Raw genomic sequence first — 16,704 nt, 5'->3', positions numbered from 1 at the left:
GTGGGCCGTCCTCTGGCGCGTGCGCGGAAGAGCGAGCGAAAGGGGAAGCTGAACGGCGGGGGCTGTTTGTGCTCAGCGAGCCCTGCCCCCACCGCCTTCTCCGAGCCAAAGAGGGTAGGGCAAGGAAAAGAGGGAGCGCTCGCGAGCGGGCAGTGGGGGGAAGGGCAGAGGGGAGGGGGAGGAGCCGCCGCCGTGGGGGCTGAGGCGTGGGCGAAGAGACACTGGAGTGAGGGGGGCTGGGTAGTGGGGTGAGAAGGAGGGGCCGTGAGGGTAGTGGGGTGAGAAGGAGGAGGTGGGGCTGTGTAGTGTGGGGCTGAGGGAGGAGGTGGGGCTGTGTAGTGTGGGGCTGAGGAGGAAGGCGGGGGGGCATTGGGGGCTGTGAGGAGACAGGTGAGCAGGAGTTGATGGGGGGGCGGGAAGGAGCAGCTAAAGGGGGTTAGCACTGAGAAGCAGAGTGTGGGAGGGGATGGAGGGTAGCCCACATCAGGCGTGGGCACAGTGGGGAGGGGGCAGAGCGGGTCAGGAGTGGGGAGAGAGAGCAGGCAGAGGTGGTTGCTGGGAGAAACTGGAGCTAAAGGGAGTGTTTGCAGAGACGGGGTGGAGCTGGTCAGGCCTGGGTGCAAGATGGCAGAGCAGATCTCAGGTGAGTGAAAGCAGATGGTGGAGCAAACTTGGGCAGGATGAGAGAGGATTGATGAAGGAGGAGGTTGGGTAGATGGTGAAGCAGATCAGTAGGGAATATGAGAACGGAGGAGGAAAGAAAGATCTACTCCTAGAAGCTACTTTAGCTTGTCTCCAGTCCTGCTCTGCTTACTTCTGTCCTCTGTGAACTGGGAGCCATTGCCGAGCTACACAACATAGGTGATACGTGAATTTTGTTCTGAAAATTACTGCTTCATGGGCACAACCATGCTTGTTATAACTTAGAAGAAGGTGCCAGCACAAAAACCCAGATATAGTTGTAGTGAACACAGGAATTTAATCACTTGAATTTGGTCCTGCCACCATACCCCAGACCACTGAAGAAATGAAGCCCCTTCTAACTCTGGGTGCTCTCCTACAGGGGTGCTAAGTAGCTGAGTTATACTTGCAATTAGCCTTTTCTGGGTGGTAAAGCTTAGCTGAGCCCTAAAACCCATCAGACTTCCATGCTGTTCTCATTTTTGAAGGCTATAAGGTGGATAGACTGTCAGGCTCAATGGGTAGTGATCAATGGCTCTATGTCTACTTGGCAGCCGGTATCGAGTGCCCCAAGGGTCGGTCCTGGGGCCGGTTTTGTTCAATATCTTCATTAATGATCTGGAGGATGGTGTGGATTGCACCCTCAGCAAGTTTGCAGATGACATTAAACTGGGAGGAGTGGTAGATACGCTGGAGGGTAGGGACAGGATACAGAGGGACCTAGACAAATTAGAGGATTGGGTCAAAAGAAATCTGATGAGGTTCAACAAGGACAAGTGCAGAGTCCTGCACTCAGGACGGAAGAATCCCATGCACCGCTACAGACTAGGGACCGAATGGCTAGGCAGCAGTTCTGCAGAAAGGACCTAGGGGTTACAGTGGACGAGAAGCTGGATATGAGTCAACGGTGTGCCCTTGTTGCCAAGAAGGCCAGTGGCATTTTGGGATGTATAAGTAGGGACATTGCCAGCAGATCAAGGGACGTGATCTTTCCCCTCTGTTCGACATTGGTGAGGCCTTATCTGGAGTACTGTGTCCAGTTTTGGGCCCCACACTACAAGAAGGATGTGGAAAAATTGGAAAAGTCCAGCGGAGCGCAACAAAAATGATTAGGGGACTGAAACACATGACTTAGGAGGAGAGGCTGAGGGGACTGGGATTGTTTAGTCTGTGGAAGAGAAGAATGAGGAGGGATTTGATAGCTGCTTTCAAGTACCTGAAAGGGGGTTCCAAAGAGGATGGATCTAGACTGTTCTCAGTGGTAGCAGATGACAGAACAAGGAGTAGTGGTCTCAAGTTGCAGTGGGGGAGGTTTAGATTGGATATTAGGAAAAACCTTTTCACTAGGAGGGTGGTGAAACACTGGAATGCGTTCCCTAAGGAGGTGGTGGAATCTCCTTCCTTAGAAGTTTTTAAGGTCAGGCTTGACAAAGCCCTGGCTGGGATGACTTATTTGGGGATTGGTCCTGCTTTGAGCAGGGGGTTGGACTAGACGACCTCCTGAGATCCCTTCCAACCCTGATATTCTATGTTTCTATCTCCAGTTTTTATCTGTATTTTTGTGTGTGTTCCCCCCTCCGCCTATCACGGTAGTGTTTGAATGCCTCACAACCAATGAAGTTTTCTTCAGAATATTCCTGTGATTTAGGGAAGTAGAATTATCCATTTATTTTATAAACAGATGGAGGACTGGCCATTAGAGAACTGACTGCCCAAAGATATACAGGAAGTCTGTATTAGAGGCAGAACTTGAACACAGACCTGAGGCCCAGTCCAGTGCCTTCAACACAAGACCATCTTTCCTATCATTTTGAGAGTAGGAGTGGGAGGAGGCACAGGAAACTGACTGAACTCCACTTTGTGAGGCAAACAAAGCGAATAAAGCAAAATGTATGCTGGGGAACATCGAAAGCACAAAGAGTCAGCATTTCTGTGGCTACATATGAAGCAGGGACTTTTGTAGCAACCACACCTAAAAGGGTAGATAATTAGGCTATTAGCATGGTGCATTATTCTTTTTAGAGAATTCTTGCATGGATAGGGCAGCTGGTCCCGTGGATCAGTCCCAAATACAGATCTGGGCCGCCAGCTGTTTTAATCCATCCCTCAAGCTCCTGCTGGGGAGCGGGGTTTGGGGCTGCTCCACACAGCTCCCGGAAGCAGCGGCATGGCCCCCTTCTGTCTTCTACGCGTAGGGGCAGCCAGGGTGCTCCACTCTGCACGCTGCTCCTGCCCCAAGCGCCATGGCCAATGTGAGCTGCAGGGGCGATGCCTGCGGATAGGGAAGCATGCAGAGCCGCCTGGCCGCGCCGCTACATAGGAGCCGGAGAAGGGACATGTCGCTACTTCTGGGAGCTGCTTGAGGTAAGCGCTGGCCAGAGCCTATGTTAGGGAAAAAGGGTTCCCCTCCCGTCTAGGGTTAGGAGGGTAGCCTTCCCTGGACTTCTGTATTAGCCAAACAAAACACAGAGTCTTGGCTCTTTGATAAAGTGAGGCACTTTATTGCTAGCGAATACGACAGCTGAAGGGCTCACTACACCCCTGAGCCTCCCCCCTGCCCCACCCCGATCCTCCTCCTGCCCTCCGAACCCCTCGGTCCCAGCCCAGAGCACCCTCCTACACCCCAAACTCCTCATCCCCAGCCCCACCCCACAGCCTGCACCTCCAGCCGGAGCCTGCACCCCGACCCAGCTGGAGCCTGCACCCCAACCCTCTGCCCCAGCCCGGAGCCCACCCTGAACTCCTCATTTCTGGCCCCACCCCAGAGTCTGCACCCCCTAACCAGAGCACTTACCCTCTCCCACACCCCAACCCCAATTTTGTGAGCATTCATGGCCTGCCATACAATTCCTAATTCCAGATGTGGCCCTTGGGCCAAAAAGTTTGCCCACCCCGACTTAGAATATGGTTTAGATAAGATGTGATTTTCGGTGTCAATTGGCTTCAGTTGGAGTTCCGGCTAGAGATAGCCAGGAAATATTTTTCTCCATGAAAATTTTCATTTTGTTTTTCTAATTTTTTCTACACAAGTTTTGAGAAAATTGTTGGTATTTTTATTCCTCCCTCACAAATTTTTCTATTTTGTCAGTGATTTTTCAGTGAAAATTTTTCACTCAGCTCTAGTTGTGGGTGCTCAGCACCTCTCAGAAGGGAAAAACTGAGAGAAGTCCAAGCTTTTGAATATTTTGAAAATATATGCTTTAATGGCTTTTTCTCAGACCTGTGTGGACACTGAGCTGTAACATTTGCGTCATCTTTGAAAGCATGATCATACAGTAACAATTTTAACATCTATGAAGTCTTTTTAGAGAAAAACTGGGAATTATTATGATTAGTTTCCTTTATTTACTAAAAATGTGCATGCTGGTTTGCAAAGTAGATAGTTTTCAGAGTAACAGCCGTGTTAGTCTGTATTCGCAAAAAGAAAAGGAGTACTTGTGGCACCTTAGAGACTAACCAATTTATCTGAGCATAAGCTTTCGTGAGCTACAGCTCACTTCATCGGATGCATACTGTGGAAAGTGTAGAAGATCTTTTTATACACAGAAAGCATGAAAAAATACCTCCCCCCACCCCACTCTCTTGCTGGTAATAGCTTATCTAAAGTGATCACTCTCCTTACAATGTGTATGATAATCAAGGTGGGCCATTTCCAGCACAAATCCAGGGTTTGACAAGAACATCGGGGGGGGGGGTAGGAAAAAACAAGGGGAAATAGATTACCTTGCATGATGACTTAGCCACTCCCAGTCTCTATTCAAGCCTAAGTTAATTGTATCCAGTTTGCAAATGAATTCCAATTCAGCAGTCTCTCGCTGGAGAGACCTATTTCCCCTTGTTTTTTCCTACCCCCCCCCCCCGAAGTTCTTGTTAAACCCTGGATTTGTGCTGAAAATGGCCCACCTTGATTATCATACTCATTGTAAGGAGAGTGATCACTTTAGATAAGCTATTACCAGCAGGAGAGTGGGGTGGGGGGAGGTATTTTTTCATGCTTTCTGTGTGTAAAAAGATCTTCTACACTTTCCACACTATGCATCCGATGAAGTGAGCTGTAGCTCACAAAAGCTTATGCTCAAATGAATTGGTTAGTCTCTGAGGTGCCACAAGTACTCCTTTTCTTTTTGCAAAGTAGATAGTGCTGCATTCCCTACCACAGAAGGCTTACAGAGGCCCTAATTCTGTGAACATGCTTACCTTTAAGCTGTGATATCAAAGGGACTGACTACTCACATACTTAAAGATAAGCAGCCATGCAAGTGTTTGCAGGACTGGGGCTTATGTAAAACAAAAACAGATTGGAGCATTTGGGAATTTTTTGGGAGAGCATGGAAGACAGACCTGGGAATGGGTTATTATAAAGAACGTCTAGAATGTTATCTACATAGCATCCACTATCGGCCCTGAAGCAGAGCTCTGTGTAAACCTGAAAGCTTATCTCTGTCCCAGTAGAAATTGGGCCAATAAAAGAAACTACCTTACACAAGTTGTCTCAATGTGGAGGATGTGAGGGATATTCCCAAACCTGAGCCATTCTTTTTAGGTGAGAGATCTGAGGAACTGTCCCTGATAGAGGTATAATAGAAAAAGCTGTCCCTGATTGAGGTATCGTAGAATCATAGCAAAAATTTTTTCACTAGGAGGGTGGTGAAGCACTGGAATGCGTCACCTAGGGAGGAGGTGGTGGTGGAATCTCCTTCCTTTGAGGTTTTTAAGGTCAGGCTTGAGAAACCCGGGCTGGGATGATTTAGGTGGGGATTGGTCCTGCTTTGAGCAGGGGCTGGACTAGATGACCTCCTGAGGTCCCTTCCAACTCTGATATTCTATGATCATTGGAGGAGGTTTTGGAACAAACTGATAAATTAAACAGTAATGAGTCACGAGGACCAGATGGTATTCACGCAAGAGTTCTGAAGGAACTCAATTGTGAAATTGCAGGACTACTAACTGTAGTCTGTAACCTATTGTTTAAATCAGCTTCTGTACCAAATGACTGGAGGATAGCTAATGTGATGCCAATTTTTAAAAAGGGCTCCAGAGGTGACCCCTGCAATTACAGGCCAGTAAGCCTGACTTCAGTACCAAGCAAACTGGTTGAAACTATAGTAAAGAACAAAATTGTCAGACACATAGATGAACATAATTTGTTGGGGGAATAGTCAACATGTTTTTTGTAAAGGGAAATCATGCCTCACTAATCTACTAGAATTCTTTGAGGGAGTCAACAAGCATGTGGACAAGGGATCCAGTGGATATAGTGTACTTAGATTTTCAGAAAGCCTTTGACAAGGTCCCTCACCAAAGGCTCTTAAGCGAAGTAAGCTGTCATGGGATAAGAGGGAAGGTTCTCTCATGGATTGTTAACTGGCTAAAAGATAGGAAACAAAGGGGTAGGAATAAATGGTCAGTTTTCAGAATGGAGAAAGGTAAATAGTTGTGTCCCCCAGGGGTCTGTTCTGGACCCAGTCCTATTCAACATATTCATAAATGATCTGGGAAAAGAGGTAAACAGTGAGCTGACAAAATTTGCAGATGATACAAAACTACTCAAGGTAGTTAAGTCCGAGGAAGACTGCAAAGAGTTACAAAAGGATCTCTCAAAACTGGGTGACTGGGCAACAAAATGGCAGATGAAATTCGATGTTGGTAAATGCAAAGTAATGCATATTGGAAAACATAATCCCAACTATACGTATAAAATGATGGGGGTCTAAATTAGCTGTTACCACTCAAGAAAGAGATCTTGGAGTCATTGTGGATAGTTCTCTGAAAACATCCACTCAAAGTGCAGCGGAAGTCAAAAAAGCAAACAGAATGTTGGGAATAATTAAGAAAGGGATAAATAAAACAGAAAATATCATATTGCCTCTATATAAATCCCTGATATGCCCACATCTTGAAAACTGCATGCAGATGTGGTCGCCCCATCTCAAAAAAGATATGTTGGAACTGGAAAAGGTTCAGAAAAGGGCAACAAAAATGATTAAGGGTATGGAATAGCTGCCGTGTGAGGAGAGATTAATAAGACTGACTTTTCAGCTTGGAAAAGAGACGACTAAGGGGGGATATGATAGAGGTATTTAAAATCATGACTGGTGTGGAGAAGGTAAATAAGGAAGTGTTATTTACTCCTTTTCATAACACAAGAACTAGGGGCCACCATATGAAATTGATAGGCAGCAGGTTTAAAAGCAGCCCCCAAGCAAACAAACCAAAATGTAGTAGGAGGTTTAACATAAGGGATTTATTATTTTATGTACAGTGGGGCTAATTTACAATACCTATTGGTCCAATAAAAGATATTAACTCATCCACTTTGTCTCTTTCATATCCTGGGACCAGCACAGCTATAACACTGCAAATACCTGATTTCCAAAAGTTGCTAATGCAATGGAAGATAGGCACTTTAAATGCAAATACAACAACATTAAACAAAAACTAAAAAAAAAAAAATCTTGCATTGTGCTTTGAAATTAGTTGGATTCTTGTTTTGATCGACTTCCAAGGGGACACAGTGGGAATGTGGGATCTAGGTTCAATGAAAAGGAACAGTGCGGAGTGTTGTGAACATATGTGTGATATTGGAGTCTGAAACATATAAAGGGTTCCTCTAATGGGTTCATGCAAATATTAAACAGAAGGTTTGGCCACATGAAACTTGTTAGACTAAGTATCATAAACATACAGCTAAGGGTAGCATAAAATCCCTCCTTGACATGTAAAGGGTTAAGAAGCTCAGATAACCTGGTTGGCACCTGACCAAAAGGACCAATAACAGAAGAAGATACTTTCAAATCTGTGGGGGAAGGTTTCTGTTTTGTGTTTCTGTGTGTTCTCTTGGGAGGCAGAGAGGCACCAGGTAAGGGAAATCCATCTCCTCCAAACAATTCTGAAACGAGTCTCTGATATTACAAAAAGTGTAAGTAAACAAGACAAGGTGTGTTAGGTTGTCTTTCGGTTTAGCTTCCCTGTGCTAAGAGGGAGGGTTATCCCTGGTTTTTGTAACTTTAAGTTTTACCTAGAGGGGAATCCTCTGTGTTTTGAATCTGATTACCCTGTAAAGTTACCTTCCATCCTGATTTTACAGAGGTGCTTCTTTACTTTTTTTCTTTATAATAAAGTTCTGTTTTTTTAAAAATCTGATTGGTTTTTCGTGTCCTAAAAACCCAAGGCTCTGGTCTGTGCTCACCTGGTTTACCTATTTGGTTGGTAGATTATTCTCAAGCCTCCCAGGAAAGCGGATGAAGGAGCTTGGGGGGATATTTTAGGGAAACAGGAACTCCAAGTGTTCCTTTTTCTGAATCTTTGTCTAACTCACTTGGTGGTGGCAGCAATACCCATCTAAGGACAAGGAAGGATTTGTGCCTTGGGGAAGTTTTTAACCTAAGTGGATAGAAATAAGCTTAGGGGGTCTTTCATGCGGGTCCCTACATTTGTACCTCAGAGTGGGGAGGGAACCCTGACACTAAGTATAGGTCTACACTTAACAAGCTATAGCGGCACAGTTGCACTGTTGCAACTGCGCTGCTGTAGTGCATTACTGTAGACAGGAGGGGTTTTCCCATTTGCTAGATAATCCATCTTCCCAAGAGGTGGTAGCTGATGGAAGTATTCTTCTGTTGACCTAGTGCTGTCTACATGGTGATCTAGGTTAGCTTAACAATACTGCTCAGGGGTGTGGATTTTTCACACCCCTGACCTCTAGTTAAACTGACCTAATTTTCTAGTGATGATGAGGCCTAAGATTAGGGACTAGGGTGAAATCCTGGCTCCACTGAAATCAAAGGTGAAACATCCATTGACTTCAGTAGACCAGAATGTCACGCCATTCTTGACCTTGCTGCAACTGCTTAGCACAATGCAGCTGGTCAAAAGGGCCCTAAATAATATTGGAAAACGGACCTGACAAATCTGAGCCTTGCAGATTCTCCCTGACTAAGAGAATGTTCAGGTGGCATAAAACCACAAGAGTGGAGCCTATACCAAAACTCTCCAAGCCCCTGGCTCAGGCAGCGTGGTCAGGTAAAAGGTGGTGTAACTGGTGAATCCCCCCTTCTGTGTGTTTTTCCTGGCTGCTGAAATGGGCCTTGGGGGCCATAGATAGCCAGTGTAAAGCAGAACAGCCTTGAAACTTTATGCTAAGAACTAGATTGTTGGTCACCTTGGTACATGCCAAGCAGCAACAGTCACTGGTCTGGAGCTAGGATCTTGACCAACATGTTTAGTTTCAATCGGCCAAGTCTAAACCTAAACATTGTGTAGCACTTTAATCACATACTCACACCTTCTTGTCAATTGTTGGAAATGGGCCATCCTGATTATCACTACAAAAGGGTTTTTTTCTTCTGCTGATAATAGCTCACCTTAACTGATCACTCTCTTTATAGTGGGTATGGCAACACCCATTTTTTCATGTTCTCTGTGTGTATATATATATATATATCTTCCTACTGTATTTTCCATTGCATGCATCTGATGAAGTGGGTTTTAGCCCACAAAAGCTTATGCTCAAATAAATTTTATAGTCTCTAAGGTGCCACAAGTACTCCTCATTCTTTTTGCTGATATAGAGTAACATGGCTACCACTCTGAAACCTGTCACTGATGGGTATGAAATTAGTTATAGCCTCTCAGGAGAAAGATCTGGGTGTCATTGTCAACAGCAGCTTAATTAAGACCTCTGTAAGGCTCTAGGTTATGTTAAGAAAAGGAAAGGATATAGATAATATAGAAAACATAATACCATTGTATAAATTAAGGGCATGTTTTCACCAGGAACATTGCATTCGGTTTTGGACATCAAGATATTTAGCAGAGGTAATAGACCATAAAAATATGACAACAGTAATTAGAGGCAAAGGAAGGAGTTTACATATAAATTGAGATTAAAATGCATAGGACTACAAGAGAAAATAAATTTTATTCCTCTAGAATTTAAGATTATAAATTGTCCTATAATTCAAAAAGTCATTAAAAGGGCAATTGATTTTAAAATGATAAAAGGAGCATTGGAGAACTGACCCTTGGAATTCCCTGCCACAGGATAATATTGAGGCAAATGCCTTAGTAAGATTCGGCTGTTATAAATATTAGACATAAGAATACATATGCATAAAAATAGTGTCTGTGTTGCTGTAGATAAACATTCGGTTCTCATGATTCAAGGCTGAACATCCTTGTGAGTTCAGAAGAAATTTACCCATTGTGAAGTATTATATAGATATGTGTAGTATGGAGGTTTTGTGCCTTATTCTGAAGTATCGAGGTTTGACCAGTGTCCGATAGGATATTAGACTAAATGGACCAGAGGCCATTGGTCTGCTCTGTGTTATTTAAAAATCATACTCATAGGAACAGACTTATGGAACACATCTTCTTTCTGTGGTGGTCCAAATGGTCAGACGCACTTACTCTAAATTATGTAGGACAGCTTACAATTGTCAATAATATTTAGCATTACAGTTCCTCTCTTCCTAACCACCAACAAAAAAAGGGGTTTTGTTGCATTTTGGGTCATGTATTACATATGCCATAGAATGTGAGATGTTTCTTTGACAGTGTAACAAGCCTTGTGGATGGGGGGAAGTGGCATATCTTGACTTTAGTAAGGCTTTTGATACTGTTGTCTCGTATGACCATCTCATAAACAAATCTAGGGAAATACAATCTAGATGGAGCTACTATTAGGTGGGTGCATAACTGAGTGGAAGCACCCACCGTGCAGAGGGGAAGTCAGCAAGGGTAGCTTAAGGTAAATGCGGATGCGGCAGGTAAACAAACCGGCCTGGCCCGCCAGGGGCTTTCCCTGCACAAGTGGCGGAACAAGTTTGGGAACCACTGGCCTAGGGAGATTGTGGAATCATTGGTGGTTTTTAAGAACAGATGAGACAAACACCGGTCTGGGATTGTCTAGTTATTATTTAGTCCCGCATTGAGTGCAGGGGACTGGACTACATGACCTACTGACCCTTCCACTCCTACACTTCTATGATTATACATTAGTTATTTTTACTGTTATGCTGCAGATTTCCAGCATTAGCATTGTTTCCATGCCTACTACAAGGTAGATGTGGTATTAAAATAGTTGTTTGTAACAACAAAAAAGATATCTAGCTTCCAAAACACATCTAGACTACTTTTCTCTCCAGAGGTATGTACCCTTTTGATACAGGGTGGCCTATCTTTTAAGGGCCCTGGAGCCTGGGCCCAATCCTCTTCATTTATCAGGCTCAGCTGGGAAGGGGGTCTGGTGATGCCTATGAATCGTTAACGGAGCTCAGTTGGAGGAGAGCTGCAAGAGGGAGGTTGGCTCCTGTGTTTGGTCCTGGAGTAGAGAGAGGTGCAGAGTGAAAGATCTCTGGGTCTCTGCAGCTTGTGTTTGCGAGGGAAATAATTGTTTGGTGTTACTTTCTGATTTGTTTTTAATTTGAATTAAATAAACCATGCCCTGATGGAAGGGCGTGAAAGATCTGGGTGTGGTATTTAATCCTTCCAGTAGCCCAAACACCTTCATAATGAGATAAAGCAAAAACTCTACCCCACTCTAACTGGTCATTTTTGATCTGGCTGGATAAGAAAAGCTGCAATTTGGTAATAATCCTGTTGCTAACAGTATGAAGAAACAAATGGAAATATAGTGGAGACAAAAAACCAAGACCTGAGATTACTTACTGTATGTCAGGTCTTAACTATTTTCAAAAAGAAATTCCAATATTACAGCCAGACATACACACGCTTATAAGGCATGCTGGCCTCCAGCTGTCACTAGCATACCTTTGAGTGTTCTGAGGTAGGAGACTAGGCAGTATCCTTTATAGTAGACTATTTGACATCAGCATTTTATTTTGAATACTGGTGCTCTGTTGCATATTGGCTTTGCTACTGGTACCATGCCACACATTCCATAAGCATGTATCACATTTTGTACTGATGTCTGACATATCCTCTGCTCCCATTAGCATACCACTGATGTTATTGGTAAGAGCCAAATTAAATTTGTAATACCATGTGATGTATTGCCCACTGCTCACTATGTATTGCCCACTGCTCACTATAAGTCCTCTTAATTCTGTATCCCTCCTACACAATTCAATGCACTCTCAGTGGCTCTCTTAAGTTTTGATTTATGCAATTGCAATCCAAAGCTAAACATTGTCAAAGTTGAAAGCCTGCAGTTATGCACTTAAATCCACATTTAGGCACCTAAAGAAAGTCACCTGATTTCCAGAAGTAGCAAGCACTTGCAATGCCCATTGAATTCAGTAAGTTTTTGAGGGCACAACATCACTGAAATTCTACAGTATGGAGAGAGACCTAATAGGCAAGACTGAGACAGAAGCAAGCTACACCAGCAAATGCAGCAGGATAAAACTTGTGTCACAGAATACTATCTCACCTTTGGGAAGTTGTTGAGAAGTAATATGTGAGCAAGGTCATCCTTTACCCCAGAGACCTTCAGTAGGAGCTCTGAAACAGAGAGAGGTGCATTTTATTCAGAAGTACGCCAGGTACAGCCTGCATTGTGTAAAGCAGCACAAGTGTTTGTACACAAGGGGTTTACTCAGTCTAGCAGAGGAAACTCCAGTTATGCAGTGAATTACATCCAGGATGTGATCATTTTTCCATCTAGTGAAGATCTGATTCTGAAGTACGTACTTGGATTTTTTAGAAACCATTGTTTGCCAGTAATCAAGTAGTCTTCCAGAATGACCCCACTCAAAAGAAAGCAAAGCTCCGTGAGTAAGATTAGATTAATTCTGTTTGTAACCTGTTTTTTCAAGGCCTATCCCTTATGGCTTTCCCATAGTAAGTGTCCCATAGAACCTGTTTGTTTGATTTGTTTGTTATACATTTTTATTTTCGGTGGGGTGATTGTGACGCTTCCTGGGAGTACCAAGGTCTGTGAGGCACTTTGCTATCATAGGCCCTTAGTCCGAGGAAAACTTGTCTATATCAAAGTATTTCTTCACACAACGCAGAGTCAATCTGTGGAACACTTTGCCAGAGGATGTTGTGAAGGCCAAGATCATAACAGGGTTCAAAAAAGAACTAGATACATTCATGGAGGATAGGTCCATCAATGGTTATTAGCCATGATGGGCAGGGATGGTGTCCCTAGCCTCTGTTTGCCAGAAGCTGGGGATGAGTGACAGGGGATGGATCACTTGATGATTATCTGTTCTGTTCATTCCCTCTGGGGCACCTGGCACTGGCCACTGTTGGAAGACAGGATATTGGGCTAGATGGACCTTTGGTCTGACCCAGTAGGGCCATTCTTATGTTCTTATCTGCCAGAGTTCAGATCCCTGACTCCACCAGCCATGGGCAACACAAGCACTCCCACCTCTGCCTACACCTGCTCTGCTGTCCTTCTGCATAGTGATAGGCATACACAACTCTTGAGCCCTCCAAGCATTTCCCTGGATCATCCAGCTGCTGTTCCACTGGACACTTGCAGTACAGATTGGCTGTCCCCAAAGGAACAGTACCACCCAGCTGTACCAATTACAGCCTAGGTCACAGCTCTGCATTACACAGCACTTAGATATGTTTACAATGAAAACAAGCAAGAGTTTATTTAACAAAGATGAGATTCAGATGAAATATTGGAAACAGAGGATTATATATAAAAGAAAATCATACCTTGCATTCTAAACCCTAGACCTTATTTAACTGGTTCCTTTCTTGTCTTAGAGCAAATGCTCACCCCCAAAGTCCTTGTAGCGTTTTACGGCAAGGCTCAACTGTGACCTTTCATTCATGAGAGAAGCCAAACTGGCAGCTTGCTTCCTTGGTGAAAGATGCAAGGGGTACCTCTGCCCCACATACACACCAGCAAGCCAGAATCTTTTCTCATAAACAGGATGCCATCCTGCTGTTTTATTTCTTCCTGTACATTCCCTCTCTTGAAGAATTCACAATCTCTTGGTTAGCATTTTGACTCCACATGCAAGTAGATGTATATTGTAAAGTGGACAATGCACAGTGGACCTTCTGGTGACCTGCCTTATCATAAGAACATAATTTTCAGTGTAGATACATAATCATTTCAAAATGTATGTACAAGTTATGATGACCAATGGGCCACTGGCTCACAGTAGAGACTGCACATGCCACCCTTTGGTGAATTTCCTGGTGCAAGTGCTAGAGGAGCCAACTGGGGGGGAGCTTTTCTTGACCTGCTGCTCACAAACCGGGAAGAATTAGTAGGGGAAGTTAAAGTGGATGGGAATCTGGGAGGCAGTGACCATGAGTTGGTTGAGTTCAGGATCCTGACATAGGGAACAAAGGTAAGCAGCAGGATACGGACCCTGGACTTCAGGAAAGCAGACTTCGACTCCCTCAGGGAACGGATGGGTATGATCCCCGGGGGACTAACATGAAGGGGAAAGGAGTCCAGGAGAGCTGGCTGTATTTCAAGGAATCCCTGTTGAGGTTACAGGGACAAACCATCCCGATGTGTTGAAAGAATAGTAAATATGGCAGGCAACCAGCTTGGCTTAACGGTGAAATCCTAGCGGATCTTAAACATAAAAAAGAAGCTTACAAGAAGTGGAAGGTTGGACATATGACCAGGGAAGAGTATAAAAATATTGCTCGGGCATGTAGGAATGAAATCAGGAGGGCCAAATCGCACCTGGAGCTGCAGCTAGCAAGAGATGTCAAGAGTAACAAGAAGGGTTTCTTCAGGTATGTTGGCAACAAGAAGAAAGCCAAGGAAAATGTGGGACCCTTAATGAATGAGGGAGGTAACCTAGTGACAGAGGATGTGGAAAAAGCTAATGTACTCAATGCTTTTTTTGCCTCTGTCTTCACGAACAAGGTCAGCTCCCAGACTGGTGTGCTGGGCATCACAACAAGGGGGAATAGATGGCCAGCCCTCTGTGGAGAAAGAGGTGGTTAGGGACTATTTAGAAAAGCTGGACGTGCACAAGTCCATGGGGCCGGACGAGTTGCATCCGAGAGTGCTAAAGGAATTGGCGGCTGTGATTGCAGAGCCATTGGCCATTATCTTTGAAAACTCGTGGCGAACGGGGGAAGTCCCGGATGACTGGAAAAAGGCTAATGTAGTGCCAATCTTTAAAAAAGGGAAGAAGGAGGATCCTGGGAACTACAGGCCAGTCAGCCTCACCTCAGTCCCCGGAAAAATCATGGAGCAGGTCCTCAAAGAATCAATCCTGAAGCACTTACATGAGAGGAAAGTGATCAGGAACAGTCAGCATGGATTCACCAAGGGAAGGTCATGCCTGACTAATCTAATCGCCTTCTATGATGAGATTACTGGTTCTGTGGATGAAGGGAAAGCAGTGGATGTATTGTTTCTTGACTTTAGCAAAGCTTTTGACACGGTCTCCCACAGTATTCTTGTCAGCAAGTTAAAGAAGTATGGGCTGGATGAATGCACTATAAGGTGGGTAGATTGTCGGGCTCAACGAGTAGTGATCAATGGCTCCATGTCTAGTTGGCAGCCGGTGTCAAGTGGAGTGCCCCGGGGTCGGTCCTGGGGCCGGTTTTGTTCAATATCTTCATAAATGATCTGGAGGATGGTGTGGATTGCACTCTCGGCAAATTTGCGGATGATACTAAACTGGGAGGAGTGGTAGATACGCTGGAGGGCAGGGATAGGATACAGAGGGACCTAGACAAATGGGAGGATTGGGCCAAAATAAATCTGATGAGGTTCAATAAGGATAAGTGTAGGGTCCTGCACTTACGACGGAAGAACCCAATGCACCGCTACAGACTAGGGACCGAATGGCTAGGCAGCAGTTCTGCAGAAAAGGACCTAGGGGTGACAGTGGACGAGAAGCTGGATATGAGTCAGCAGTGTGCCCTTGTTGCCAAGAAGGCCAATGGCATTTTGGGATGTATAAGTAAGGGCATAGCGAGCAGATCGAGGGACGTGATCGTCCCCCTCTATTCGACATTGGTGAGGCCTCATCTGGAGTACTGTGTCCAGTTTTGGGCCCCACACTACAAGAAGGATGTGGATAAATTGGAGAGAGTGCAGCGAAGGGCAACAAAAATGATTAGGGGTCTGGAACACATGACTTATGAGGAGAGGCTGAGGGAACTGGGATTGTTTAGTCTGCAGAAGAGAAGAATGAGGGGGGATTTGATAGCTGCTTTCAACTACCTGAGAGGTGGTTCCAGAGAGGATGGTTCTAGACTATTCTCAGTGGTAGAAGAGGACAGGACAAGGAGTAATGGTCTCAAGTTGCAATGGGGGAGGTTTAGGTTGGATATTAGGAAAAACTTTTTCACTAGGAGGGTGGTGAAACACTGGAATGCGTTACCTAGGGAGGTGGTAGAATCTCCTTCCTTAGAAGTTTTTAAGGTCAAGCTTGACAAAGCCCTGGCTGGGATGATTTAATTGGGGATTGGTCCTGCTTTGAGCAGGGGTTTGGACTAGATGACCTCCTGAGGTCCCTTCCAACCCTGATATTCTATGAATTACTGTGCATATATCTGACCTAGGGGATCTCTGTAAAATTCTATGCATCCCTTGTGTATTCTGCCAATTGGCATCAAGAGAGCCCTGGGTTACAGGGATATATTGCTAAGGATAATTCTCCATTGTTAATAAGTAATCTCTCATTAGAAATATTGTACCAAAATAATTCATAAGCCTATACTTGGCTTCTTCTAGACTGATCAGATTGTATAGGTTAGAAACAGGGCACTCTGATTAGGTCGGAAGCAGTAGGGTATGCAAGTATGGATATGCTAGGGGCAGCCACCCGGAGAGTTCTTACTTCCATCATGCAACTCTTTAGTTGCAAGTCTCATATTATTTATTTTATAGGCTCTGATCCAAAGTTCATTATAGTCAGTTGGAATCTTTCCTGTGCCTCAGGCTTTGAGTCAGGCCTGCATAGCTCAAAAATTTGTTAAGTCAAGCTCTCTACTTCACGGGGTTATAGTACATAAATAGATATAGAGATGAAGGATAAAACAAAAATGAAAGTGAAATGAATGAAGCGGTGAAATTTAGTATGGTTGCTAGTTCCATTAATCTGAGTA

At 44.5% G+C, this 16,704-nt stretch overlaps 1 long non-coding RNA gene across 2 annotated transcripts in view; it reads left to right on the top strand.

Moving 5' to 3' along the window:
• Nucleotides 1-25: 25 nt before the first annotated feature.
• LOC140910747 (uncharacterized) overlaps nucleotides 26-16,704 on the top strand; it is a 54,824-nt gene continuing 38,145 nt past the window's right edge. The window contains exon 1 of one of the 2 annotated variants that reach the window (XR_012158722.1): nucleotides 26-114. This is a non-coding gene — a long non-coding RNA (uncharacterized lncRNA). Of the gene's footprint in view, nucleotides 115-464; nucleotides 644-16,704 lie in introns of those variants that run through there. The other variant, XR_012158723.1, reaches the window with a different exon arrangement.

Source organism: Lepidochelys kempii, chromosome 4 (genome assembly GCF_965140265.1).
Source record: "Lepidochelys kempii isolate rLepKem1 chromosome 4, rLepKem1.hap2, whole genome shotgun sequence".
In the NCBI taxonomy this organism is placed as follows: domain Eukaryota; kingdom Metazoa; phylum Chordata; order Testudines; family Cheloniidae; genus Lepidochelys; species Lepidochelys kempii.
The sequence above is the reverse complement of the archived record's forward strand: the minus strand, read 5'-3'. Positions and strand labels throughout refer to the sequence as shown.